The sequence below is a fragment of the Ictidomys tridecemlineatus genome, chromosome 5, assembly GCF_052094955.1.
Source record: "Ictidomys tridecemlineatus isolate mIctTri1 chromosome 5, mIctTri1.hap1, whole genome shotgun sequence".
Lineage (NCBI taxonomy): Eukaryota > Metazoa > Chordata > Mammalia > Rodentia > Sciuridae > Ictidomys > Ictidomys tridecemlineatus.
This window is the reverse complement of record NC_135481.1, coordinates 54,427,632-54,440,456: the sequence shown is the minus strand read 5'-3', so window position 1 is coordinate 54,440,456 and position 12,825 is coordinate 54,427,632. Positions and strand designations below refer to the sequence as shown.

The 12,825-nt window shown below is 38.7% G+C and overlaps 1 long non-coding RNA gene and 1 pseudogene across 1 annotated transcript; both read right to left on the bottom strand.

Moving 5' to 3' along the window:
* Positions 1 to 228: 228 nt before the first annotated feature.
* On the bottom strand, positions 229 to 4,993 carry LOC144377803 (large ribosomal subunit protein eL8 pseudogene; annotated as a pseudogene).
* Positions 4,994 to 5,286: 293 nt separating this feature from the next.
* LOC144377802 (uncharacterized) lies at positions 5,287 to 11,411 on the bottom strand. The gene is made up of 2 exons (XR_013438967.1): positions 11,330 to 11,411; positions 5,287 to 5,583 (listed from the first exon to the last, which is right to left on the bottom strand). It is a non-coding gene; the product is annotated as an uncharacterized LOC144377802 (long non-coding RNA).
* Positions 11,412 to 12,825: the final 1,414 nt, after the last annotated feature.

The window sequence follows — 12,825 nt, the reverse complement described above, 5'->3', positions numbered from 1 at the left end:
AGCCGAGTCGGAATGGCCCCTGGCATTTTGCCAAAAGTAATGGCTCACCTGTCAACCATTACTTCTGGCAAAATGCCAGGGGCCATTCCAACTCGGCTGTGGCTCTCAACAGATAAGTTTTATCATTTTTATGTATAGAAAACTCAACAGTGTGTGTGTGTGTGTGTCTGTGTGTGTGTGTGTGTGTGTAGATAGATAGATAGATAGATAGATAGATAGATTGATTGATTTAGTTGTCAATAGACCTTTATTTATTTATATGTGGTGCTGCCTCACACATGTTAGGCAAGCGCTCCGATCACCAAACCATGACCCCAGTCCCACATTTTGGGGGGGGATTTTTTAAAATGTATTCTGATTTGTTATTCATGATGACAAAATGCAATTCATTTCATATTACACATACAGAGCACAGTTTTTCAAGACAATGATTGTACACAAAGTATTTTCACACCATTTGTGTCTTATACATGTATTTAGGGTAATGATGTCTAACTCATTCCACCATCATTCTTACTCCCTCGTCCCCTCCTTTCTCTTTCCTCCCCTTTGCCCTATCTAAAGTTCCTCCATTCCCCCCATGCTCCCCCATCAATTGCCATTATGAGTCAGCATCCTCATATCAAAGAAAACATTCGGCCTTTGGTTTTTGGGGATTGGCTTACTTCACTTAGCATGATATTCTCCAACTTCATCCATTTACCTGCAAATGCCATGATTTTATTCTCTTTTAATGCTGATAAATGTTCCATTGTGTGTGTGTATGTGTGTGTGTGTGTGTGTGTGTGTGTGTGTGTGTGACAATGGAATATATATACCAAAGTTTCAATATCCATTCATCTACTGAAGGGCATCTAGGTTGGTTCCATCATTTAGCTATTGTGAATTGTGCTGCCATAAATATTGATATGGCTGTGTCCCTGTAATATGCTGTTTTTAAGTCCTTTGTGTATAAACCAAGGAGTGAGATAACTGGGTCAAATGGTGGTTCTTTTCCCAGTTTTCCAAGGAATCTCCATACTGCTTTCCAGATTGGTTGCACCAATTTCAGTCCCACCAGCAATGTATGAGTGTGCTTTTCCCCTCACATCCTCGCCAATACTTGATATGTGCCATTCTGACTGGAGTGAGATGAAATCTTAGAGTAGTTTTGATCAGCATTTCTGTAATTGCTAGAGATGTTGAGCATTTTTTCATTTGTTTTCATATCCTCTTCTGCTCAGTTCCTTGGCCCATTTATTGATTGGGTTATTTGGGGTTTTTTGGTGTTAAGGTTTGTGAGTGCTTTACATATCCTAGCGATTAGTGCTCTATCTGATGTTCCTGTGGTAATAATTTGCTCCCATTCTGTAGGCTCTCTATTCACCTCACTGATTGTTTCTTTTGCTGAGAAGAAGCTTTTTAGTTTGAATTCATCCCATTTAAAATTGATTCTTGGTTTTAATTCTTGCCCTACAGGAGTTTTATTAAGAAAGTTGGGGCCTAATCCAACATAATCCTTTATCTTTCCAGCCAATCTATACTCAGGCAACAGTGCTGTACATCTTCCTGTGGACTAGATATTTCAGTCCAGTCTTCTCCTTGATAACATCATAGGGAGTCTTCACCTTACCCAACAGGGTAAGGAAGGAGAAAATCGGTCAGATGGGTTCCATGTGGTGTGCAGTTACCACCAGGTAAGGCTCCTTGTTTGCCTTCAAGGTGCCGACAATATTAACTCCTGCTCAAGGACTTGGTGGTCTCTTAGTGGGGACATCCACTTTGCGAGCAGCTTTCTTCTTAGCCCTGGTCAGCAGTCTCTGCTTCTTTTCTTACTTCACCTCTTGTCTTTCCTTAGGACTACCTTAAGCCGGGGGCAGTTGTTTGGTGTCCAAGGTCTGAATGACCAGTGGATCTCAGGGAGCACTTTCAGCTGCTAATAATGGAGAGCCCTTTGCCTCTGCAGAAGGATGTTCCTAGGCCATTTGACAAAGAGGGTGAGGTCTCTTTGGGCTAGATGTCCTATCCAGTGCCAAAAGTTTTAGGCCTTTTCTTAAAGAGACGATCAGCCACCTTCTGGGCCTTCTGCTTCTTCCTGACAGCAGTATCCAAGGCCACCTTCTTCCCATTGACCTTCTTTCCTTTCAGCATCTTAGGCAGCTGGAGAAGAGATGATGGATTATTAAATTACTGGTTTTACTATGTGCAATGTAAATGCCTCCAGATCAGAGAAGGTACATGACAAGCATGCTACACCTAACCGAAATTGCGTCATACTTCATTCAGTTAGGTGCTCAATAAGTGTTTGTTTATGGTGATGGACACCATTTACTGAACTCCTATTGTATTCCAGATCCTCATCTCGGCATAACATATCTTCAATCATTATCAAATAATCACATAAGATATATAAAACCCTCTTATAAAGAAAATTAACTCTGAGCAGTTAAGGAACTTTCCCAGAATTACAGAATGAATAAGTGGCAAAGCCAGGATCTGAGACAGGTTTGTGTGACTCCAAAGCCCTTTCCAAGACACCAATGAACTCCACAATAGTACAGTGTGCTGAGCTCACTGGAATTAATGACACGGCTAATAAAAAATGAGTCAAGCCAAAAGTTAAAATGTGAGTGAAACGTAAGGGTTATTTCCGTCTGTAAAATGGAAAGTCAGACTCGAAATCACCAACTGTTAAAACACTTACCATTAAAAGCCCTGGTGTCCTTGCCTTACCTCTGAAGGGAAACAAGGTCAGCGATTCAGAAATTAAAGTACAAGTGACTTTATCTCCAGAATTCAGCATAGATGACAGTAGAATACACTTCTAGCTGTTTGAAGCCTCAGTTGGAAATCAGAAGACCCGTGTTTTGTAACGAAGCAAGTTGCCCTCTTGTCCTGACAGCAGTTCTTTGCCTTTTCAAGGAAGGGATTTGGTCCTATAAGACTTCTTTAAGTTCCCATCTTGATTGAAGAATGAAATTTTTCATAACTGATACTAATTCAACCCATAGCATCCTAGAGAGGCAGGGCCCATTTTGCAGATGAAAAGTACAGATTTAGAAAAGTTTGATGCCTTGCTGAGCACTTTGCCACAGAACCAAAAATGAACATCTGTCTCTTTGCCCATCCCTGTTTGTCTGTCTTTCTCCTGGATTGCCAGACCCCCTTCCTCCCCATCCTGCTTTGGGCTGCTTCATGAACATTGGCCAAGGTGAGACCCAAGGGAGCTAGAATAGCTGCTTCCACCCTTTCCTAAAGCTGATCACCATCCCTTACTATCCACTTCAAGAGGCTTCCTAGAAAAGCCACATGTCCCTAACTCACCCCACACACTGGCCACCATCCAATCCACATGATGTGGGACAGGGAGCTATGATATGGTTTCCATCTATTTGTATGAAAGTGATTAACAGTAAACTCACCCAGTCATCTGGATCCCAAAAAGGGTCTGTTGTTGAGGGCCAGTACTTCTGCCTGTTTACTGACACCTCAACACAACCCCACAGTCTCCGTTTTGGCCACCTGCCTCCCTCTCATTCCAGTCACCCGGGCACAAAACCAAACCATGCTGTTTTTCTGTACAAAGATGTCCTTGAGTGAAAATTCAAAACACAAGCTTACCATGTTACACAGGGACCATGCAACTTCTCAAGCTGGCTTTATGCTAAATCACTTGAGTTGGGCTGTCTCTCTACACATCACACACTCACACCTTCCTGGTAATCTGCAGAAATCGACTTTTCCCTCATCCAGATTTTCAGTACTGTACAGTTTAAGAGCCCTTCACTCCTTGTTTATTTCTTCTTTCACCACCTCAAGGTATTTCATTCCTAAGTACCTTGTGTTTCCATTCCATATTTTCATGCATGCACTTACCAGTTGTATTTATTTCTTTCTCTGTAGTATGTTCCTTTCCTCTAGCAAAAAAAAGAAAGAAAGAAAGAAAAGAAAAACATGTACACACACATACTAAAACTCCTCCTTTTTTAGTACAGAGTGCTATCTTGTTTGTACTTTCTTTTTCAAATATTTTTAGTTGTAGATAAACACAATGCCTTCATTTTACTCATTCATTTTTATGTGGTGCTGAGGATCAAATCCAGTGCCTCATATGAGCTAGGCAAGCGCTCTACCACTGAGCTACAATTCCATGTACTTAATTGCACTGTTCATCATTGACCTGGAGAAAGAGACTTTTTCTTTCTGCCTGGGATTTACCAGGAGTGTTACCGAGCACCCCTTACACATTACACATCTGCATGTGCTCAGGGATCTGTGAACTTTCCCATTAAATCTTCACCCATCAACTTGCAAAATAGTTATTTCCCTAAAATTGCACTGCTCAGACTTTCATGAACATATAAATCACCCAGGGATCTTGTTAACATATGAATTTTGATTCAAAAGGTCTTGAGGGGAACCTGAGAATCTGCATCTCTTACAAGCTACCAGGTGATGCCAAAAATGCATGTCTGTGGGTCACAGTTGCAGACTGTGCCTGTATTGGTAGCTGTACTTTTATGGGATTTAGAAACTGATGTGAAAATTCTACCAACTGGTAGCATTTTGGCCCTTTTCCTATCATTTTCTCCTAAATTAAAGAGCTCCTTGAAAGATCAACAAGTGTGTCTTGCACATCTTGGCCTGTGATTGCTGACAGTTACAGAATGTGCAACTTGAGAGCAGTGAGAACACAAAAGAGAATGATGTCAAGAAGGGACAGAAGCTGGGCGCAGTGGCACCCACCTGTAATCCTAGCAGCTCAGGAGGCTGAGGCAGGAGGATCAAGAACACAAAGCCAGCCTCAGCAAAAGTGAGGTGCTAAGCAACTCATGAGCCCTTGTCTCTAAATGAAATACAAAATAGGGCTGGGGCTGTGGCTCAGTGGTCGAGTGCCCCTGGGTTCAATCCCCAGCACCCTCCAAAAATGTGGGGGTTAGGAGAAACAGGTGGCAATAGTTGCCAAGAGGAAAGCCATCCAGCTAGAGACTTACCTGAAAGGTAAGTTTTTAAGAAAGATATTTTTAAGGAAGACACCAGCCTCCTTATTCAAGAGGCAAGACCAAGGGATTAGATACAGTCTCTGTCATCTTTCTTCTCTGAAAGAGCATTTATTGAGCATCCACTGATTATGAGTGCATGCTGCAGGTACTCACTCACTGTCTGCACATCCTCTCATTTGTGCTCACAACCACCTCTTGAAGTAGCTAATACCCTCAATTTCACAGAGGAACAGGACTAAGGCTCAGGTAAATCGGTTCACTTTCCCAAGATAATCACCCCTTTGAGTAAGTAGGACTCAAGTCATTCTTCCCACTGCAAGCTCGTGTTTTTATTATAAAACAAGCTGGAAGAACACAAGAAAAAAATCCACAAGAGTTCCAAAGATGGAGACAAGGCAGCTGAGAAGAGAATGACACCTTTTTTTATGGCGATCATTGCTTTGGATCAAAGGGAGAAAGAAGAGAATCTAAGAACATAGTGAGGGGGTGTCTGTGTGGTGTGGAGTGGCATCTGTGACATCTTTTGGTGGGCCTTGGATCTCTTTTACTAGTCTGGAATCCTTGAGAGCAGAGAGTGACTCTTCCTGAGACCAGCCAGTCCCTGAAAGAGAAATAACTCTCAGACTGGCACTTGATTACATCCTCTCCCACCTCCCCCCAACCTCACAAGCTCTGTTTTCCATAAATCGTCCCAAGAATGACTCCATTCACTTCTCCCCCCTTTGGGCCCATCTGCTCTGACTTCTAATAAACCAGTCATCTCATTAAAAATACAAAAAAAAAAAAAAGACAGTGGAGATCAGTTCTGTAGTCCTGGTTTCTCTTCTCTTTCTACTTCTTCTTTCCTCTCTTTCTGCCTTCCTTCACCACCAGTCATTTGAGAGAGGAGTCTTTGCTCCCTACCTTAAAACTGAAGCACTCATTTCCTCACCAAGTAAATACCTCATTGAGTAAATGACTGGTTGAAGTCATTGTGTTTTGTCTTCAGTTCCAACTACTATCCTAAAACCCTTTTCCCCAACGGGCCACTTCACTGTCTCTTCTCTGGCCTTTTTTCATATTTGACCTTTCTCAATTTTGCTGTACTATTTTAACACTGTTGCTTACATCTGTATCTTGAAAGTCTCCATCTGACTTTTGAAATATAGCAGTGCCTCATTCCTTTCCCACCTTTCTGGTCTTCATCTGATTTCCTTGAAGACTCCTTCCCCTCCTCTCACCAACCTCTGCACCTAACTTTGATCATTGTCCAATTGATTGCTGTCTTCCCAATTTTCAGCCCTGGGATGATTTCCTCATCTACAGTGGCTTCAGCTATCACACTTCGGGTAGGTAACTTCTCGACTGCAGACTCACATTTCTACCTGGCAACTAAGAATTCCACCTACCATTTTCTAAGTAATGATTCTGATTTTATAATTTCCACTATTATCATTATTATTATCACTATTTTCCCATTCATCCAAAGTGAATTTGTCTGACCTCACAAGCCTTAACCCATAGGATGCTAGAGATAAATTTTTTCCACATTTTTGTTGGGGCATATTGTACATATTGGTGGGATCTGTTTTTATATATTTGAATATGCACACAGTATGACAATATAAATTGGTCTATATCATTCCCCCACATATCCCCCTCCATGTATGTCTCCTACCATTTGGTCCCTTTCCTCTACTGATCTACCTTTGATTTTTAGGGAAAAAATGTTTTTCCTACTTTTGTTTTCCTTTTTCCTCCCTAGCTTCCACATATGAGAGAAGACATATGACCCTTAACTTTCTGAGTTTGTCTTATTTCACTTGACATGATGATCTCTAACTTTATCCATTTTCCTGTAAACATCATTTTTTCTTTAGAGCTGTATAAAACTCCATTGTGTGTGTGTATACACACACACACACACACACACTCACACACAACATTTTCTTCATTCTTTCATCCATTTATAAACACCTAGGTTGGTTCCATAGTTTGACTGCTGTGAATTGTGCTGCTATAACATGGGTATGCATGTATCACTGTAGTAAGATGACTTTAATTCTTTAGGGTAAATACTTAGAATAGCACAGCTGGGTCATATGGTGTTTCCATGCCTAGTCTTTTGAGGATCCTCCATATTGATTTTCATAGCAGTTGTACTAATTTACAATCCCACCCCTGGTGTAAAAGTGTTCCCTTTTTCTCCACATCCTCTCCAGCATTTATTATTTGTATTCTTGATGACTACCATTCTGACTGATGTGAGATGAAATCTCAGTGTAGTTTTGATTTGCATTTCCCTAATTGCTAATGATGCTGGCCATTTTTCTGGCGTATTTGTTAGCCATCTGTATTTCTTCTTTTCAGAAGTGTCTGCTTAGTTCATTTGCCTATTCATTGACTGGGTTATTTGGTTTTTTTGGTGCAAAGTCTTCTGAGCTCTTTATATATTCTAGATATTAATCCTCTGTCAGAAGAGTAACTAGCAAAGATTTTTTTCCTATTCTGTGGGCTCTTTCTTCACATTCCTAATTATTTCCTTTGTATTGCAGAAGGTTTTAATTTGATGCTGTCCAATTTAATAATTCTTGGCATTATTTCCTGAGCTTTAGGGGTCCTATTGAGAAAATAATTGCCTGTGCTTAAAACCTGGATTGTTGAGTTTGTTTTCTTCTAGGAGTTGCATAGGTTCTGGTCTAATTCTGAGGTCTTTGATCCATTTTGAATTGATTTTTCTGCATGGTGAGAAGATAAGATTCTAGTTTAATTCTTCTATATATGGATAAACATATCTGTTTAAAAGGCTGTGTTGGGGCTGAGGTCATAGCTCAGTGGTAGAGCTCTCACCTCAGATGCGAGGCACTAGGTTCAGTCCTCAGAATGGCATAAAAATAAAGTTATTGTGTCCATTTACATCTAAAAATTATTTTTTATAAAGGCTGTCTTGCCAGGCGTATACCTGCAATCCCAGCAGCTCAGGAGGCTGAGACAGGAGGATTGCAAGTTCAAAGCCAGCCTCAGCCAAGGCAAGGTGCTAAGCAACTCAGTGAGACCCTGTCTCTAAATAAAATATAAAATAGGGCTGGGGATGTGGTTCAAGTAGTTGAGTGCCCCCTAGTTCAGTCTCCAATACAAAGAAAAGAAAAAAAAAATCTGTCTCTTGTCCAATAGATGTTTTTTGCACCTTTGTCAAGAATCAGGTTTGTCTGTCTTCTATTCTGTACCATTGGTCTGTGTGTCTGTCTTTATGCCAGTACCTTGCAGTTTTTGTTGCTACAGCTCTATAATATAATTTGAAGTCAGATATCGTAATGCCTCCAGCATTGCTTTTTTGCCTTAAAATTGCTTTGGCTCTTCTGCATCTTTTATACTTCCAAATGAATTTTAGAACTGTTATTTCTTGTTCTGTGAAGAATGTCATTGATATTTTGATGGGAATTCCACTGCATCTGTGTATTGATTTCGGTAGTATGGCCATTTTAATGATATTAATGCTGCCTATCCATGAACATGAGAGGTTTTTTCAATTCCTGAGGTCTTCTTCAATTCTTTCTTCAATGTTCTATAATTTTCATGGAAAGGATCTTTCAACTCCTTGGTTAGATTTGTTCCTAGGTATTTTATCTTTGTTTTGAGGCTATTGTGAATGAAATTGTTTTCCTGATTTCTTTGTCAGCAGATTCATTATTGGTATATAGGAGAGCTATTGATTTTTATATATTGATTTTGTAAACTGCTACTTTGCCGAATTTGTTTATTTAGCTCTAGCAGTCTTTTCATGGAGTTTTTTTTTTAATCTTTTTTAATCTGCAAACAGTGATAATTTGACTTGTTATTTTCCTATTTTAAATCCCTTTTATTTCCTTCTCTTGTCTAATTGCTCTGGTTAGAATTTCTAGCACTATATTACATGAGTGGTGAGAGTGGACATCTTGTGTTATCCCAAATTTTAAAGGAAATGTTTTCAGTTTTTCACCATTTACTATGAGGATGGCCTTGGGTTTTTCATGTATAGCCTTTATGATGTTGAGGTAGATTCCTTCTATCCATAGTTTCTTCAGTGTTTTCATCATGAATGGGTGCTGAATTTTATCAAAGCCCTTCTCTGCATCTACTGAGATTTCTAAGTGATTGTTGCCCTTAATTATGTTAGTGTGATGTTTACATTTATTGATTTGCATATAATAAACCATTCTTGTATCTCTGAAATAAAACCAACTTGGTCATGGTATACAATTTTCTTAAAGTGTTCAACATGATTTGCTAATTTTGTTAAGTACTTTTGCCTTTAAGTTCATCAGGGAGAAGTCTGCACTTTTCTTTCCTTGATGTGTTCTTACCTGATTTGGATACGAGTGTGATACTGGCTTTACAGAATTAATTTGGAAATGTTCCATTCTTTTCTATTTCATGGAATAATTTGAGGAGTATCTTCTTTAAAGGTTTAGTAGAATTCAGCTAAGAATCCATCTGATCCTGGGCTTTTCTTTGTTGGAAGGCTTTTTATTACCACTTGTATCTCATTACAAGTTATTGATCTGTTTAGGTTTTCCATGTCCTCTTGATTCAGTTTTGACAGATTGTATTTGTCTAGAAATGTATCCATTTCTTCTAGGTTTTCCAATTTAGTGGAGTATAACCTTTCAAAATAGTCCTTAATGACCTGCTGGATGTCTGTATCTTGATTTCTCCTTTTTCATCTTTAATTCTATTAATTTTTTTTATCTTGGTTAGTTTGGCTAAGAGCTTACAGAGATCAATTCTTATAAATTCAATCTCCCCAAAAATTTTCACCTTCTCCCCACATTTTTTTTTAATTATTCCTACTGCTGCCATCATAGTTCAAATCTATGGATGACCTTTAATCTGTTTCCTCTTTTCCATTTCCATTGCCACTGCCTTAATAATCTCACTGTGTCTCCTTCCTGCATCTCCTCTCACCTTCAGAGTTCTTTTACCATATAAGTCTTGCAAAGACAGAGGTCGGTCATATCCCTGCCCACAGCACCCAGTTCCTAACTGCCCAAATAATGAAGTCCTAATCCTCATCCTATTGTTTACTCTTCTCAAAACAACAACCTGTGTTTATTTTATGAGTTAAGTCCCACAAATATTTTATTTATACCTTATTATACAGCCACTAAACTATAGACTGCTCTTTATTCTGTGAACATACTCCATGCTATCCTCTTCTGATTCTGTACTCATGGTTCCTCTATCTGAAATGTCCTCTTCAAGACCAAACTCAGTTCCCTGTTTTACCACATCAATCTCAATTCTCAACAAAGTTGTTCCTTACACACATGTTCAACGAGGTCTCCCTTTTCCAAGATTTTAATCTCCAGAATTTATTAAGTATTTATACTTTTAAGTTTGCTTTCTTCAAGTTACTTATAATAATAATTTTTACTAGCTTTAAATAAAAAGTATATACCTCCTTTAGAACCTAGAAGCAAAGATAATACATGTACCCAAATAGTTATGATCAAAGAAGTTTCATGATAGCCAAATAGCACACATTTTTTTCCTTTAGTGTCCACAATGTCAGAAATTCCTGAAGCTAAGGGAGTCACATGAGTTTTTTATTGATACCACTAGTGAAATATTATTTGTTAACCACTCAAAAATTTATAATCTTAGCAGCAAAACATAAAGCAGCTCCATCAACTTTACCTAGATAAAAACACACAGGGATTTAGGGCTAACTATTAATGACTTTTAATGAAATCAATGAGAATTCACATTAAGAAACAGAGAATCCAGTATGAATAGTAAAATCAGATCACTCAGTAGAATTCCTTGGGAATTTATTACGTACTCGGAATCCCAGTCTGCTAAAGTTTCTAATTCAAAAACTCTGGGGTAGACATAGAAATCTAGTTTTCATCATCATTTCAGTTGCCTGATTTAGGAAAAGAAAAAAATTTCAACTAGCCAAATGTATGAATTGTCAAGATCATTGTACTGTCATATGTAACTAATAAAAATAAATAAATAAATAAATAATTTTAGTGTGCATTGGACATTGGAATAATTTGGAGAATTTATTAAGATTCATGTTCTTAAAATGTAGGTTTGAGAAAGGGAGAATAGGCTGAGATTCTACATTTATAATAAGCTTGTAGTTTATGCCTATGATGCTGGTCCATGGACCACAGTTTGAGTAGCAAGGAATCTTAAACCATGCTTGAAAATCACTCAGTATTTTCAATGTGGGTTCAACCCAATACCAGTATCAGCTTTCTAATGCTCTCAGTGCAGTATGAATTCTATTTTATAATTTCCAGTTTGTATTATAAAGCCAGGTTGATTCAAATATTTCCTAAAGTCTAGCCACATTTACAGATTATTTGAAATTCACATACTTATCTGCAAAATTCTGATGATATTTTTCATCTTGATGGGTAGAATTAGAATTCGACTCAAGAGCTTCCTCTTTAAATTAAGGTAATCTGAAAGAGAATGCTAATTCAGATATACCCTGAGACTTATTTTCGAATTGACAATTGCAGAAATTTAAAGTAGGAGTCACTTTTTTTCTACACAAAACTGGTGAGATTGGTCTGCTAATTGGGCTTTATCTCTAGTAAACAGCCATGTGATTCTTCAAATTTTGTGATTCTGGAGAACTCAAAAACAATTTGGCAATGGGAAATGAGAAGTACCCCTGTACCTGTGGTGTATGAGTGTGAATTCCTACACTCCTTTAACCATATCACCACATCTTGGTTTTTCTTCTGAAATTTCAAGATGAATATGTTCAAATGTCTTCTCTCATCAGTAAGGAAGCACAATCTTGTAAGTTTCTGGGACCCAATAAATCTGTTCTCTCAAAGCCCCCTAATCCCAAGAAAGCCCTTGATATAAGAAAGCATTTCAATAAATCCCATCTTTCCAACAAGTTTCCATGACCTAGCCATCTGCCTGCAGAGAAATAAACCAAGTTTCCAAACCCTGCATCAACCAATTTATTCTCAGACTCTTATAACCTGGCAAGCATTAAAGGCAAAAATGAGAAGAACACTCACAACCCTGATCCTTTCCTCCATCACATCATACAAAGAACCTAAATAGTTCTCAGTCAGCACAGAATTTCCCAATAAATGATGCAATGGAAGGGGCACCCCCTCAGCTTCTCATTTGGTTTGAGCTAAACGTCAGTGCCTGTTTTCCCCTCACATTGCAGGTGTCCCATCTGGGAACAGTGGACTCAGCTTTTCCACATTTCGACTACTCAAGTTTCTTACTGGTGAGAGGTTGGGCTCTTCTGGTTTATGTTGGCTAATTTCATAAAGGCATTTTTTTTTTTTTTGCTAAATGTTTCTTCCATGATTTAGATGTGTCCCTCAGAAATTTATATGTCGGAAACTTAGTCCCAAAGCAACAGGGTTGGGAGGTGGTGCCCACTGGGAGGTGTTTAGGTCATGAGGGCTCTTTTTTCATGAATAGATTAATGTTGTTATAAAGGGCTTGACAGAGGGACGGAGTTTCTCTTGCTCTCTCTCTTGTCCTTGACCTTTTGCCATGTGAGGATGTGGCATTCCTCCTCTTCAGAGGGTGCAGTATAAAGGCCTTTGCCAGATGTTGATGCTTGCCCTTCCAGCCTCCAGAACCAAGAAAACCATGTTCTTCATAAATTTTCAGTTTCAGGTTCTCTGTTATAGCAGCAAAAAATAGTCTAAAACAATTTCCTAAAAAAAAATTATACCCTGTCGTGAAAAAGATCATATTTTAAAAGCCCCAAATGAAGGTTTTTTATTAGGTCACCACCTACAACATTCTTCTCCATTCTTCCAGGAAGGAAATGGATTACCTCTTCTGGGACATTTTTTCCTAAAAATTCCACCATCAATCAAAACCA